General features: G+C 36.8%; 1 protein-coding gene and 1 pseudogene across 3 annotated transcripts in view; one reads left to right on the top strand and one right to left on the bottom strand.

The window, feature by feature from the left end:
• Positions 1-17,278, bottom strand: part of PRR16 (proline rich 16) — a 311,132-nt gene that overhangs the window by 2,078 nt on the left and 291,776 nt on the right. The gene's annotated exons all lie outside the window — the stretch shown is intronic.
• On the top strand, positions 2,757-3,495 carry LOC136336351 (vesicle-associated membrane protein-associated protein A pseudogene; annotated as a pseudogene).

The raw sequence follows: 17,278 nt of genomic DNA, 5'->3' as shown, positions 1-17,278 counted from the left end.
AATCAAATGTCAAAATAACCTGGAGATGTTTTCTCTGAACCTATGTACCATGATTAATCAATGTCACCCCATTAAAATTAATAAAACATTTTTAAAAATTAAAATAAATAAATAAAAGAAAATAAAAGCATTGCTTGAATGATGTCTGAAGTCTTCCGATCACCTGCTTCCATGGCATGACATTCATTATTTTAACTATAAAAGCTCACTGACTTATTGTAGAGAGCATCTACCTTCTGAACATACTGTACCAAGTTTCTTCAAGAGATCACCCTTCCACTTGATCCTTGTTTACATGCCCTGGATGAGATTCTACCTTTATTTGCAAGTCTGAAGCATGTGACCTTCTAAGCCAGCTGTTCTCAACTTGTGGGTCGCGACCCCGGCGGGGGTCGAACGACCAAAACAAAGGCGACCCCTGTGTTTTGGTCGTTCGACCCCCGCCGGGGTCGCGACCCACAGGTTGAGAACCGCTGTTCTAAGCCAATCAGCCTATCTTAGTTCCTCGGTCACAGTGGTTGATTCCAGGATGTTGAAGAAAGAGATTCCTGATGAACTAGAAGCGGGGACTCAGATATATTTTGGCCATTTTACCACAGGTTGAAACCCGAAAGAGAAGTTAATGTCGAGGAGAGCAGAGCTAAGAGATCAGGAGCAACTTGTTTAAGACCATTTGGATTGGTTTTATGTCCCTTGAAGTAAAAAAAAAAAAGAAAAAAAAAAAGCATTAAAAAAACGCATTGCATAATGTAATCTTTCATTGCATTCTGTCTAGTTAAATGTACCATCAAATTGCCAAAATGATACTCTTCCTTGATGCCAAAGAACTAATCTTCATGGATATCTGAAATTAGCACCTTAAAATAATTATATTCATATTTATAACTAATGAATATATATTTTTGGAACACAAAAAGAAGTAAAACTTAGCCATAATTCTCACCTTACCCACCCAAAATCAAATATGCTTAGCATCACTTAATGTGGAATGTGTCTATGGTCTTCTGTTTAAGTTATGATGTAATAAAAATATTTATGCAATGACTTACTAAAATAGGTGCAGAAAATTATTAAAATAAACATGGCACCATAATTAAATGACTAGAAAATGATTAGAATAGTCAAAATCAGAGTAATAGTTTTAAGTGTATTTTTAATCTCTTCAAGTCCATCTGAGAACCTGTGTTTTAAATCTTTCATTTGAGGGTAGGTGTATTCCAAATGCATGGTACTTTTTTCAACACTGAGACACAAACAAACACACAGACCTCAGAGTATATCATTTAGTTATTCTGTAACAAACACAGTTATTATCATTATATTAGATAAATAAGAATTGTTTTTAACTTTGTTACTACCAACTAGCAAGATAAAGTTCTAGTACTCAATAATTAAAATAATCAAGATGAAAAAAATAATCTTCCCTCTCAACTCCAAGTTTAACTCAAGAAAAATCATTAGTTAGTCAATGTGTCTGGCTCACCGTGAAAGATGTTCTATGAAAGGTACAGACTTAGTAGAAGACAATTTTTCATCACAGACTTGCTCATGAAGATGCAAGAGCATATTGAGGAGGGGTAGAGAAGACACCTAAGCTGCACTTAGTTCATCACTTGCGTCTGCCTATTTGTGCCATTTATTTTATCACTTACTTAGATCCAAGCTTCCACATATGTAAAGTAAATGGGCCCTCAAGCTGTTACTAATATATCAGCAGCAATCCTAAAATAATTAATATTTTGGTTTTACTATTAAATAAAAAAGTATGAAAAGCCATACATAGGTGGCTTTTTATAAATACATAGGAACATGATTCATGTAATTGGGGCAAAGATAATTAAATGTGCCAATTATATTTTCATACTTCTGTGATACAGGAGTCTTTAACAGTTACATTATTATTATAGCTTATTAAATAGATAAAACAATCTATCATTCATTCAAAAATATGTACTCCCACCTACGTGTACCAGTATCTGATTCCTAATTTCTTGCTCTCCAAGGAGACTAATACCCAGAAGGTAAGGAGACACACTAATATTCACAGTAAAAAAATTATACCATAACACATATAAGTATGAAATAAAGAATGCGCATAGGAGTACAGGCATACTGACACTAGAGGAATAAATGGGAGTTTGCAAAAGTAATACTTTCTATCACTTATGAAACAAGGATATTTCCAATAGAGGGAACTTCCAAGACAAAGACACAGAAATGGTACCATCAATACTGTTTGGTAGCATACAACTGATGGGAGAAAATAGAGGTATTTCTGGGGAGTGTCTGGAGGAAGTGTGGAAAGTATGATGGAGGAGGAGAGACCATACACAAGGCAGACATTTATAGCAAAAGAATGGCCAAGCCATCAGCTGAACGTAATAGCTAATAACTTAAGTTGCAGATATTTCTTAGTGGCAAATTGAAGAGAGCAAAATAGCTCATTCATTCTCACTTAAGAGAGAGTTTGAGTGCTGTGAGCTTCCAACTGCTCAGGTGACCACATAGGCAGGCATAAGTCACCTGGTGGGGTACCTAGGATAGCAGTGCACATGCTTGCGGGAACTGATGTGGGGTTGAGTTAGTTGTGAGACCCTGAGCTGCTGACCCAGTGGGTGCCCCATAAACCCGCACCAACCCAGCGGAAGGTGTCAGGGTGCGGGAACTGTGAACTGGTCCCATCATAGATCTCGCTGCCATTTAACCACATCACCAGCGAACACTGCAGAAGCTCCAGGGTCTGTGCTTTTTCTCCCATGGCATCTGCCTCTGGGGCCACGGCAAGCCCCAGCAGGTCCTGGTGCCCCACCTTCCCACAGACCTCAACTTCAAAGGCCTCTTTACAGATATAATCACGACAAGTTTTAAGTTGTGAAATCCATTGGATAAAAAGGTATGTTTCAAAGTGAAGACTTATAACACCTCGTCAGTACTGTATGAGGCTCAACAGCAGAATTTTTGGCCCAGGCTTGACTGTGACTGTATCAATAGTGCTATAGCCTTTTTGACTACAATCCCAGTGAAAAAAATAAACACAGTTTATGGTACAGTTTTTGCTCCACCAAACATTTCAGATCTGGGAGCTGTGTGGAAAGAGGCAAAACCGATGAATTAAAGATTCTAAATTGAGATATGCCTTTGAAATGCCCAATGAAAATGATAAAGTAAATAATATGGAACCTATCGAAGCTGTTCCGCCAAATGTATCTAAACAAGACGAACCCAGGCCAAAACCACATAGTGTTTCATCAATGATGCTGAAACAAGGAACCTCGTGGAAGAGTGTAAGGACTTCAGGGAGAAATAATGAAGCTATCTGAAGAAAATCGACTCCTGAGAGAAGGCTTAAGACTCAGAAAGGGAGCACACTCGGATAGGCCTGCATCGACCTCAACTTCATCTTTCAGAGAGAATGTCACCAGTCCTCTTCCTTCACCTCTTGTTGTAATTGCAGCTATTTTCATTGGATTCTCTCTAGGGAAATCCATCTTGTAGACTGAAGAGTACTATTTATTTTCTCTTGACCAGAAAAAAAAAATGTAACCTACTATTTCATTGGTGGTATAGCCCCCAGTGACCATACTTTGTGTGTGCACAGCATCAAATAGGCTTTGCCTTTAAAGATCTTTTCTGGATAGAAAACACAATAAAAACAAAATGTTGAGCTACTGAATGAATTGTATATTACAGTCATTACTAACAGATGTCAATTGCATGTTCAGTCCTTTATGGAATTCATAAATAAGGAACTGTTCTTTCTTCATAGTATTTAATGAGTTCAAGAATCATTCAGAGTCTTGCAAATGTTATTTTAATAATCCCTCTAAATTTTATCTGTTGCTATTACATCTTGATTTATTTAGATTGTTAATCCCACTCATTCAGGAAATGCCAAGAGGTATTCTGTGGGGAAGTAGTGCCTCCTACAGTGAAAATTTTCTCCTTTACTTGCTAACATCATGGCAGAATTTTTCTTATCTCTTCTGAGGCAGTTGTTGACTGAGTTTTCCATGCTTACAATCCTGCCCTATGGTATTTAACATAAAAAACCCCAAAACTTTTAACAGATTCTTGATCAACAACAAAAAAGGTTTATTTATTTTACATCTATTTAAGTAATAAAAGCTAACATTGTTTATGAATCTTTTCCTGTTCCACCTGTTTTTATTTAAGTATCTACTGGAAGCAGATACTTGCCTCACAGTCATTGGTGACCATATATTAAAAGCAGATAATAAAATCTCCTAACCAGTGGATGTCTATATTTGCTGTCTAAATTCTAAGACTGAGTTTTAATGGAATGCATTTAAGTCTTACTGAGTTTTCAAGATATGTTACAGATACCTGAGACTCTCCCTGTATAGTACTGGATATCACATTCAACCTGTTAACCTCAAGTTCAAATACTTTTTTTACTATAGAAAAACTTCAAATAACTTCTCATCTATAATTTGCTAATTTAAAAAAAATCATGAATTTCCATTATTATAGGTTTAAAAATACAAACATTAAAAAAATCTCTACATTTTTTTTGTATTTTTGCCTCAAATATGGAGACATGTAATACACCATCACAACTACAAAGTTAAATAAATGTGCTCGGCATTGCAATAATGAAACATAAGTCACATACACCAAGATGCTGTATAACCAACAATGAGTTGAAGCATTCATGGAAAAATGCTCTCTGACCCATTCTTCAGATCAGTAGTTAATTGCTTCATTCTGTTCAAAAGGTCTTTGCTTAAGATTAATTACATTTTTCTTCACATTTTGAATAGAATAAAGTCAGTTTTCAAGCACTGTTAAGGGTCACTTTTTAAATTTTGGTAATTTTTTTCCAGACACAATGTGATATGCAAAATATGAATGATACCAGCTAATTTTTAGGATTTGAGTTATTAAATGTCAAATTAATTTTTGCAAGTAGCATCTTTTTTTCCTCCTGCAAACTTGCCTTCCTCACCTTAAGAAGGAAGGCTCTATTGGAGCCTTTTTATTTCAGTAACATAGTCAAAGGCATAATAGGTCGAACTGTAAAAAAGCCTGAGTTTCATGCAGTACAGGGAAGAGTGAAGTCATGTGATTCCCCACAATTCGGATCCTAGAGTATGTTGTTGACATTACGGTGCTTCCCCTAGAAGGCAGGTCCTTGGTAGTTTCACTTGACCGAGGGTCCTTTGTCCCAGTATGTGAGCTGAGCCTCTCTCTCCCCACTTACTCCCATCAACAAAGTGAACCAGGTGCGTACATGATGTACTCGGAGGCTGACCCTCTCCTGCCCAAGGTCTCTTCTGTGTGGCTCTCAATTCTGTCCTCTTTCCAGTTCTGTCCTCAGGTCTTGGAGATATTCTGTGTAAACAGCCGAGGCATTCATAAATTTTCCACTGTACACTGACTTCACCTGTTGGACACAAAAATGATCCACCCACCAAGACGGGGTCACATGGTGAGCGTAATAGACCCCTGAACTGCCCCACCCCATCCAAACTGCCCACCAGGATTCTAGCAGGGCCCCAGCGCTCTGAACTGGCTGGGTGATGTCCATCCCTAGAAGGCAACGCAGCCACTGCTGCCACCTGCGTGGGGCGAGGCGGGCCCAGTCAACCCGCCAGCAGCTGTGAAAAGGGCTTTGCAGACCCCTTGCAGGTACGCTATGTCAGGGTTTGCAAAGATAGCTGCGAAGGCAGAGGGGTTGACAGGTCGACCCCCACGTGGTGGGTGGGCTGGTAGTGGCAGAAGCGCTGGCCTTGAACAAGGCGCAGAAACTGTCTGATCCGGATGGCCTGGGACCCAGTTCTGGGCTGAGCGGCTGCTCAAGGCACCAGGCAGAAGACACAGCACCAACCGGACTGGTGAGGCAGCGGGGAAAAACTGGGGGCGGCATGGTGAGTGTCAGCCAGGCCTAGCCTGCATAGATGGCGTCCGGGAGCTCGGCGGGTGGTGGTGGCCGCTTTGGCACCATGCCCGTAGGCCAGGTCAGTGGGGAGGTCTGAGCACTTGAACCGCTTGCGGAGGCTCAGGAAGCTGCCAATCTAGAACAAGGCTTTGGCATTGGGGTCAGCAATCCAGTGGGCCGTCCTCACACGAAATCTTAAAGAAGCAACCATTGAGCATGAGGTTGTGGAATATGCTCTTATGCCACTTTTGGGGGTTGTAGCGGTAGGAGAAACGCTCGGTGATGAGTGAGGCGGCACTCCCACATGTGCGTGATGGCCATGGGCCATGAGATGAGAGCAGTGTGGCTGGAGGGTGGCTTCTGGCTGCTGGGCTGTAGGTAGCATCTTAAGTGACTGAGAGTATTTCCACGCAGAAAGGATGGCATGATTTTAAAATGTCAAAGACAGCAGCAGAACTAAAAATATTACAAAAAGTTTGTCCAAACAGAAGTAGCTCATAATTCTATAGTTATTTGGATCTTACTGTAATTCTGTTCCTTATAATCTACTTTATTAAGTATAAATATATATTTGTATGATGTATATGAATTATATATTGTTAGAAAAATATACTTTATAAAACAAACATATTTATATATAGATATTATACACAAGTATATGTAATTTAAAATATATTAACTGTGGGACAGTGTATCATGTGTCCTGTGTTGGCTGGATTTTAAGAAGTAGTAACTGTGAAGAGACCAAAATCATTACCAAAAAAATGTGCCTTGTTTCCTGTTAAACTAATAGCAGCAAGAAGTTTTCACTTAATTAGGTTACATGAAAATGTATGGAACACCAACTATAAAGCAGGCATTATGACACACATGAAAAATATAAAAAGTTAGGTTTCTGTTACATCTGAACATGAAGCTAAATAGTTCACACTTTGTTATATAAAGCTATGAAGTAGTCTTACCATTTTTTAGGTAAGGAAATTCTGCCTCTGGTAAGATTAGGTCAAGGCCAGCACTACTACCTGCAAGCCAAATTTGCTACCCTCACACCATTCATTGGGTGCTAAAACTACAGAGATGAGTATTTGTAACAAATAAGATGGCCCATATAGACTAAAATATTTATCATTCTGTCCATTCACAGAAAAAGGTTCTCAATCCTGTCTGTAACCTATCTAACTTATTTATTGTAACATTACTTATAAATTTATTTTTCCAAATGGATTGTGGATTATTTCAATAGCATTTATTGAATTATCTCTATTTTGACATGTTTTTCTTATGTAATAATTCACATACATACATGGTTGTATTTGTGGACACTAGTTATTCATTACCTCTCTGGTGTACATTTTAGATTTAGGGGTTTTTAAAAGCAAAATTTTTAAATGCCATCAACTAGCAATGAATTTAGACACAAAATGAGGCAGAACTGTCATCTGGCAATATTAAGTAGTCATATCAGAAACACTTTGTTATTCTTTTTAATTTTTTTAAATTGGATAGGTAGGGTCATTTTAAATTTTATTTTGATATAAATAAGAGAATAAGACCTTTTTGCTAATCCAAATTGTCCAGAATTAGTGTTTTCTAATGTGAATAGAAAGGTAGCAAAAACACTTCTCTGTTAAAAGAAAAATGACCAGAGTTAACTTTCTAGCTCTGTTTCTATGGAAACCTGATACTGGTAGAATGTCAGCTGTATTACTATGCAACTTTGGTTAAGATAAAAATGCATCCTGATTTGTAAACTGCATCTGGCCTAGCAAGACTGTAAATTGACTATAAATATCTTCTGGGATTTCTGAGTGTGGTGCATTCTTGTAACTGGCCATGTTCTTTGTGTTGTAAGAGATACTGATTCCTATATGGGACATGAGAAGTGTTAGATAAGGTTGGTCTCTCATCTCCCCTTGATCTCAGACTCTCACACTCAAGCTGTCACTTTTCAGAGTTGGAGAAAGACTTGATCATGGTCACTTGTGGAAACTCTCCTGTTGAAGAATCACTTGATACTGCCCTATAGGTATGCTTTGTTTATTGTAGCATTCTAATGAAACTATTGTCAAATATGGCCTATGGGAGTCCTGAAAGATGGGTTGTCAAGTTGAGCCTAAAACAACTAAGAGTGGGTATTATACATATGGAGATTCTCTTTCACTTAAGTATTTATCAGAATTGGCTTCATGTTCCGTAATGTGTGGAGGACTAAGTGTAGTCAGAAGTAGGTACAGGGGAAGACTCCTGCAGCTTGCCATAGTGCTTGAAGATGTAACAAATACCAGAGTCACCTCTGAATGGTGCTGTGGATACTCCTGTTTTGGTTATGATATTCCTGCAACAAGAAAGTCTGATGAGAGTGGATTTTGAATAATAGACTTAGTACCACTCTTTTAGAAAGAATTAAAAAATAAACAAAACGATTCAGTAGAGGCAACTGGGCAGTTTCCTCCAGACATGCAAAAAAAAAAAAAAAAAAAAGTTTCAAAGAGCCTTCACTGATAAAAATCACATTTAATCTGGTTCTTAAAAGATAATAGCCAATGTATTATCAGCTTGAAAAAGAATGTAGGTGAGGAATTCTAGGTAGACAGATAAAGGACCTAGGTAATTTTAAGAAAACATTGTGTGCTGTTTCCTCTTACCCATTTAGTATGTTTTATATTCAGCCCACGTATTGGTTCCAAGTTATAAGAAGTTTAATTATGGTAATTATTGTATAGATACATACAGAATTTAATACACATGATTAAATTAGGAAAAGCGAGTTATGTATGCGCTTTGTTGTAATCTTTAAATTCTATTCAATGTCTAGCTATTTTGGAAAGATTTTATTTTGTGCTTCACAAACTATGAATATTGAGAAAATCACCTTGAAAATGATTATTTTAATATGAGGAACATAAAATTGCTAATTCTAGCATTGTGTTCTAAGCTGACACAACTAATTTCTTCTCACGAGTTATCTATGAAATTCTGCAGAATCTGAGGAAGGTTCTCTGAGAGCTGTCCTGCTTTCCTGAGCCCAGCAGCAGAGCAGGTACTGCCTACCTCCACGAGGAAGACATGCTAACCAAATGTGTAGGTAATGTTTGATGTACTGAGGATAATTAGTAAGTGAACATCTATCTGACAAAGCAGCAGTTTAGAGAGATGATATTTAAGTCTTTCAAGCCAGATGGTCATTTTCTAAAATAAATTCCTGACACCCTGAAATACCATGCACCTCAGAACTGCCCTTCTCATCTGAGTTGGTGCATCAGACAATGACATTCAATAACATTAGTTCCAAATTACCAAGGACAGCTACAAAATTTATAGTGTTCAGTGAAAAATGAAATGCAAGGCCCTTGCTCAAAAAGCAGGAACAAAGCTTTGTCCGTTCTTACTCAGACTCTGTTATTATATTTGCTATTTCATGTCACGCTCCATCTGTCACAGGCTCTTCTGCAGACCCCTATAAACTCTGGGGCTCTGCCTGGCAGCTCAAAGCATATCACATGGCTGCCAGCACTTTGCCCCCACTGAGACAGGGCCGCAGTGATCTCCAGATGTGGGAGGGGCACTGGGTGGCCAATGTGGTGCCAGGACTGACAGAAAGCTTCACGTCCCCAACGTGTTCTCTCTCAGCCCATGAGACTTCACTCACAAAATGCAAATTCAAATATTAAAGTATCAAGACAGTGACTGCACATCATTAAACCCCAGAAGTAATGGGGGCCTATGTATATGGTGGGGGCGCCCCTGTGCCGTTGCAATGGTCATAAGCCTGTGAAGTTGATCCTAAAAATCTGTCCTACTACAGGCTTTTACACTGAAATTCAGAGTAACAACCACCAAATATCTAGCTTTGACTAATACTGTGCTCTACTGTGTTTAGTTTTTCATTCAATAGTAACTACCAAAATACACATAAATCGTAAAGAGTAATAAAAAAAAACCGGTTTAAGGAATGTCTTAATATATGTATGCACCAATTTTTAAAATCATTTTTAGAAGTAAATTAAAAATGTCCACTTAAGACTTTGACACTTTTACATAGAAAAATAAATATCTATCTCCTGTGTAATTGATAGGGGAGCACCAAAGTTAGAAATTTGGCTTCAGTAATAATAATTTTTTAGTTGTAATGAATAGGAGGTATGTAAGGAAACAGTTAACCCGCTTTCTAGTCTCTCTTAGTGGCTTCTTGGCCTTTAACTTTGAAATGTAGCAAAAAGTTTACCTTTGAGAGAATGTCAGGGAAAGCTTACATTGGGTAGGGGCCTAACAATTAGGGGAGTTTAAATCACAACAGTTTTTTTTTGTGAAAACCTAGCCACAGGATTTACTGTGAAAAGTCAAGCCCTAGAAATTAATTAGAAACTAACTTAGTTCACCAATCTTAAATCTTTACTTTGTATTTTAAGAAAACAGGCTGTCTTTTTACAAATAATTCCTAGAGGCAGATGGTCCCAGAGGCCCCAGGTCCCAACTGTTTGTTCCTGGGAGACACTTCGCCCTGGCTGTCTTGAAAATTTACCAAGGACGCCAGTCAGGACCATGCTGATTAGGCCTGTGCTACATCAAAAGGACTTGCAGAGGAGACGTTTCTGCAGCGGAACCCCTCACCTCCTGCACGTTGTTACGTGACTATCCGAACGAACTTTTTCTTTTTTATTTCCTTTTGCCCCTTACACCATTACTAACAGCCCCTGAACCCTATAAAAACTGCCAGCTCCAGGACAGTGTTAAGGCAGCTTTGTGGACAGAATTTAGCTGCCCTCTCAGGGTACGAGTATTTCTGAGTTAAAGATGCTCATATATTACTCAGTCCAGTTTGTCTCTTTGATTAGCTGAGTGCGATGAGCTGCCCCCAAACCTGGCTCGTTCCAGTAACATAATCTGGCCTTGAAAGCTTTACCCTCCAAAATAAAGGCATAGTTGCTAAAGTCTGTCTAAATACTTGACAAATGGATTTGGTGAAATCCTCTAAGAAAAATGGCTATGGACATAAATAAAAATATTTATTTCTTGCTTGTGGAATTATTCTCTTGCCCGTGGAATATCTGCATTCACAAAGCAAAATCTATTTTTAACCTTAAACTGTATTTTTTTTTTCATATGTATGTGTCATATACAATAGAATCACATCAATTTGGAAAGCGTGTTTTTCAATTTTTTTTTAATTTAGTAAGTTTAAATCAGTTTGGTGACATAAATTTTAATGATGATAGAAATTATGTTTTATGAAGGATATAACAGTGAAGTTACTATGATATAATTTTAAAGATATTCATAATATATTTATAATTATATTAATATATGTATTTCATAAAAAGCTATTGAAAACATATCTTAGAAGTGTAGCTCAAACCTATTTTGGGATATTCTGTCAACCTTTTGAAAAAATCTTATTGCAATATAATTGTTACAATAAAGTCTTCCATAGAAAATGAATGTCGAAAAAAAGTAATTTTTTTATCCTTTTAGATTCCAAGTTGAAAATATTACCTTGAAGAATACTTTCTAAAAATCTTTTCTTTAGTTCATTATAAGCACAAATAAAGCAATAAATTAGTCAAGATTACTACCAATCTTATGATTAAGTATGAATTCCATTCACTTGAAAAACATTCCTTCCATAGTATATATGCAATATATCCTTGCTTACCTGCTTCATTCATTCACTCATCTAAATTGCGTGCAGTCCTGAGGTACTTTCTTACTATTGGCTAATGCCAAACTTTTTTTTTTAAGTGAGAGGAGGGGAGCTAGAGAGACAGACTCCCATATGTGTCCTGACCCAGATCCACTCAGCACCCTCTGTCTGGGGCTGATGCTTGAATCAACTGAGCTATTTTTAGCACCTGAGGATGCTGAGACCAACTGAGCTATCTTCAGTGCCCAGATGAGCTCAAACCAATCAAGTCACTGGCTGTGGGAGGAGAAGAAAGAAAAAGGAAAGGGAAGGGAAGGGAAGAGAAGCAGATGATCACTTCTCATGTGTGCCCAGACTGAGGATCAAACCCAGGACATCCATACTCTGGGCTGACACTCTACCCACTGAGCCAACTGGCCAGGACCTAATGCCAAACGCTTAATGTGGGTTGATCAATTAACAAATACTTGAACAATTCTTAACATAGTACCTGCTATGATAGAATTTTGGAGTCTAGTGCTCAGAATTAAGTTCCATCTCACAGCACTTATAAGAACCTGGACAAGATAGTTTTTAAGACTCAGTTTCCTCAACTATTAAAAAAAATAGGATAAACATTAATATCTGCTTTGCAGGGTAGATGAAGAAAGTAAATAACATATTAAAATGATTTTATAATTATCATGTTTTCCTTTTCTTTTTACAGAGATATAAACATTGAATAAATATCATTTTGTTTGTTTGTTTTTTGTAGCTAATTCCACAAGAGTGCTGAACAAGCTACCTGAAAACCTGATTCAGAAGAGGGCCCAAGGCTACCTGGTGCACCTCAACAGGAGAACTGCCATAATTCTCTGTCCGTTCTCTCACAACTGAAGGAGGCTACAGTTGTGGATTTGCGAAGAAATAAAACCAGAATGAAATTAACTGTCTTGCTCTCTTCCTTATGCATTATTAACAATACCACCATTGGTCATTTTGCAACCAAAGAGTTATAAATACATACTAATATTTAATTACCTTAGGGCAATATAGTACACAGTGTAAAAAGCATCAAAGTATAAATGCTAAAGGAACCAATTTAGAAAAAGTCACCAGGATACTTTTCCCATGAATCCAGAAAAGCACACTCAAACTGCATATTCACCTCCTATTCTGAGGACATGGAGGGATTCGCTGAACCAACCGTAGATGTTTACTTACCCTGGCTCCCCTTGTTACTCACTAATGGTGTTCAGAGGACAGTTTTGTTTTTGTGTTTGTTTTTTGTGATTTCTAAAAATTCTCTGCTTTCAGAATATTTTCATTAACTTAGGCCAAGCAGGAATTTTACTCACGCTAATGATTGTAAATTGTTTTCTCTAAAGCCAAAAATGTTTTTGAAACCCCCTTCTTCTAAACCTTTTTTTCCCTGTTCCTTCTTTTTATTTCCTTTTAATTCACTGATGTGCTGCTTAGAAAAACAGTCGCAGCCAGATTGGAGAGCACTGTGAAATGAATGGCTGTGATATTTATCCCTCCTTTTGGCAAGACTCCTTTGTGTAACTGCATTAAAGCCTGCCAGATCTAAAGTTAGCAAGAGCAAGTTCTACTTCAGTTCCATTGCAAGAGAGGCATGCTAGAAAAAGGGGTTCTTTTTTTTCATGGTGGGATTAGAGTACCTTCAATCAAAACAAAATTAAAATGCTAATACTGTTCCCTCCTCCTTGTTTAAACATTTCTGTCAAACCACATTCATTTTATGTTTTTAATTTATTATATGAAACAAGTGATAACTTCTTCTCTAATATCCACTGATGTTATTCAATGATTAAAAGACAAGCAATTAAAAGATTGTCCTATCTTTATGAAATGGCATTTCTTTCTTTCTCTGGCTTTTCAATAAATGATAGGATGCTTTTCATGAATCAACAAGCTGGACTTTACGGTTTGACATTTTATTAACCTAATGTAATTAGGTTAACTATTCTTTCCCAAGCACAGGCAGGGTTGAAAGTTGAGGACAAGGAGGTCAGCCACAAAAAGTAAGCTGAATGAAGTTGTGTTGTCTGAAGAAAATCAGTGATTTTCTGGCATTATTAAGGTCTCTGAAGCTACTGGACTTGGAAAAACATCAAGTTGCCTATGCCAAGACATCATCTCTACTCTCCTTTTCCTTTTTAAAAAACATTGTACTCAAAAGAAATTAGAAACAAATCTAAATAGAATACATTCTACTTAAATTTTATTTTTCTTCTTCCAGAATGCTTTGCTTTTTAGATATACATGACTCAATACTATAAGCTCCAGGATAGAAAAAATGTCTTACATCAACTACAATAGAGAGGTATTTCACAGCCTATAAAACACAACATACAGAAGGTCTCTTCATATAATTTGGATATTAACCCCTCAGATGGTATCATTGGCAAATACGTTCTCCCATTCAGTAGTCTGTCTTTTCATTTTGTTAATAGTCTCCTTCGCTGGGCAAAATTTCCAGGTTTGATATAGTCCTCTTCATTTATTTTTTTCTTTTGTTTCTCTTGCACAGGAAGATATATACCAGAGAAAATATCACTATGAGAAATCTCAGAGATTTTACTGCCTATGTTTTTCTGTAAGGAGTTTTATGGTTTTGAGTCCTACATTTAAGTCTGAAAACTTTGTCAAGTATATGATTGTCTAACCACTATCTGTATATCTAGAACTAATATAGAATAATATTGAATATAAACTGCAAGTTAAGTAAAACAAAATATAAAAATAAAAAAGTTCTCTAAAAATGGTTTTTTTAAAAGATTTTATTCATTTTAGAGAGAAGAGGGAGAGAGAGAGAGAGAGAGAGAGAGAAGGGGGGAGGAGCAGGAAGCATCAACTCCCATATGTGCCTTGACCAGGCAAGTCCAGAGTTCTAAACTGGTGACCTCAGTGTTCGAGGTCAATGCTTGATCCACTGCACCATCACAGGTCAGGCACAAAATGGTTTTGTTTCACTTGAAGGGAGTAATATAGTGCTACAAGTTTAATTGGCAGGTGTCTAGGATATTTTTAGTTAACCTTATAATGGGTCCATTTCCTTCCAACTTTCTTACAATCTTGCCACCAATATGATTGGAAAATGTGAGTATACACCCACATTGATTAGGAGATTACCCTTGTAATCAGAAAAATAAATGAATGATGAGCAATCTTTACTGTTATTAAACTTGGAATTAATTAGAGGATGTCTTGGTTACCCTAACACTCTTTGTCATGATACTTCTCAAATACAATTCAATGACATATCACTTTAAACTACACTATCAAAGTACCACCATTCTGTTATAATCATAATTCAATAACTTCTACAATAATGGTTAAACCAAAAAGAGTCTCAATGTTTGGCTCTCAAGGTACTTTTGGTTCAGGTGTGCTCCAATATACAGGGTAGGACAAAAGTAAGTTAACAGTTGTTCATGTGGAAAATAACACAATGATTAATAAATAATACTATAAGAATAAAGAGTTTTCATGTACTCAGAACTGTAAACTTACTTTTTCCCCAACCTGTATTCTACTTTATTATTTCCTCTTTACTTCCATGAACAATATACAAACAATACCTATGATTCCTGCAGTTTTAATTCCACACTATAGGTGAACTTCTTACTTAAATGAAGCCTCAGAAGTCAGTGTGCTTCTGGATATAATGGAGTCAGAAAGACATAATAAGGCACTCTGATATATACAGTAAGAATCTAAAGGTTGGGGCTACTTAGTGTAAATAAAACATAACGATTTGCATTTCAATAGCCTCAAGGTAAACCTCTTTATTAAAATATAGGGCAATGTGTCTCATCCTTGACAGTATTAATATTTTGTCTAGAGAATCCTTTTGACGGTAGAGGGGGTAATCCTGTCCATTACAGAATATTATATGGACTCAGGGTCACTTAATGTCTTAAACACTTGAATGGTGTTTCTTTGTTCATTTATTCAACTTAAAACTTGTGAACTCTGTGATTGTCTCCAGCGTAGCTACTGCATATACCTTTCATTAATAAAAGCCAATTATGCTAAAAAAATAGAGCACTTATTCTATTAGAAACAATGTTCTATACTCACAATAATAGTATTTTAGAAAGCTGAAATGCAAGTTTCACTTTTTAGAGCTGAAAGAGTTTACATTCCATTCCTCCCATGAGTATATGATTTCTCTATTATTTGCCTGCACAATAAAGACAATGTCTGACCATGAGGATCCAGTCTTGAGCAAAGTCTTGTATTTACACAGCATTATCAATCCAATACAGAAACATTTATTGGGAAGGAACACACGTGCATGAACTGCTCAAGGCACTGGAAACAAAAGCAAATAAGATATTACAGTACCAAGTGATTTTTGAGCAGTAATACTAGAAAAATGAAACTTGCTTGAGGGAACCGGAAGGGACTTCGAAGCCAGTTTCGTTATGAAGGATGACTAGAATCTCAATAAAAAAAGGGAAAAATTCCAGTGAAGCAGGATGGAGTCAGAGAAACACATAGTGAGGGATGGAGTCAGAGAAACACATAGGACAGTTAGAGCCCAGCCTCCAGAGGGGGGTCGCAGTAGCAGGAGGCAAGGCCAGAAAGGGCAAGGTTACCGTGTAGATAATGGAGAGGTCATTATAATAAATAACTTGGATATATTATTTCAAGTCAAAGTAAACATACTTACAGGTTACAAACAGTGCGTTCACTGTGGACCAAGGACAAGCTTTGAATGAATAAAATAAAAAGTGCTCCAAAAACAAATAAGTTTGTGAAATTCTGCATACATTTCCCCCCATTAGAGAGTCTTAAAACACAAGAGCATGGACATTTTGATAATCATGTTTTAAAGAAAGCTAGATGGATTTTCTTGCATTTTCAAAATTATTTTAGGACAAAAGACTTTTTTAGCATATTGCCTATTTATAGAAGTGTTACACACTCTGGGAAATACTATATAAAAATAGAAAAATTACTTAGTATATTTCAAATACCCCAATAAAAGTATATTGCATATACATCTTAACTATTATTTTTTAAAAATAATGAATGCTAATATTTAAAACTGCAAACAAAATAAAAAATTCATTTACTCAGCAAACCCTAAGTTCTGTCAGAAGAAATCACTACCATTAACGTGATGAACGCCATTCGAGGCATTTCTCAAATCACATATGTAGATAAATACAGGGGTGGGTAAAAGTAGGTATACAGTTATTTACATAGGAAATAATAATTAATAAATACTAATATAAGAATAAACTCTGTGTCTCTCGCACTCACAATTGTAAACCTACTTTGCCCAACCCTGTAGATAATACTAGATAAATGAAGAGATATGTAGATGGCATTTAAATTTTTCTATTATGTCATATTCTATATTTAAGAACTAGTCTAAGAAAATTAACTTATATCTAATAGAAGCAATATAAACTCAAGGCTCAGGCATAAACAACAAATAAATGAATTTAGTATTTTTTCTCTTTCAGCATCCAATTCACTGCCAAGTTGTAACAGTAAATTAGGTATCCAGAGATCTCTCTGGACTCTGCAGTGGCCTGTCTTGGTTCTCGTATTTCCTCACTCTGCTGGTGGGAGGGTAGGTAAAGTGCCATCACAGTGACACAGCGTAGGTGTGCGTTGTGTAGCTCTACTTCTCACGCTACTCTCCTGCTCACACTGGTAATAGGCCAGGTACTCACAGTGTATCTGGGATGCTGATACTGGTATCGTTGGGAGATAGG

This window comes from Saccopteryx bilineata, chromosome 4, assembly GCF_036850765.1.
Source record: "Saccopteryx bilineata isolate mSacBil1 chromosome 4, mSacBil1_pri_phased_curated, whole genome shotgun sequence".
Classification (NCBI taxonomy): domain Eukaryota; kingdom Metazoa; phylum Chordata; class Mammalia; order Chiroptera; family Emballonuridae; genus Saccopteryx; species Saccopteryx bilineata.
This window is presented reverse-complemented; position numbering and strand designations above follow the sequence as displayed.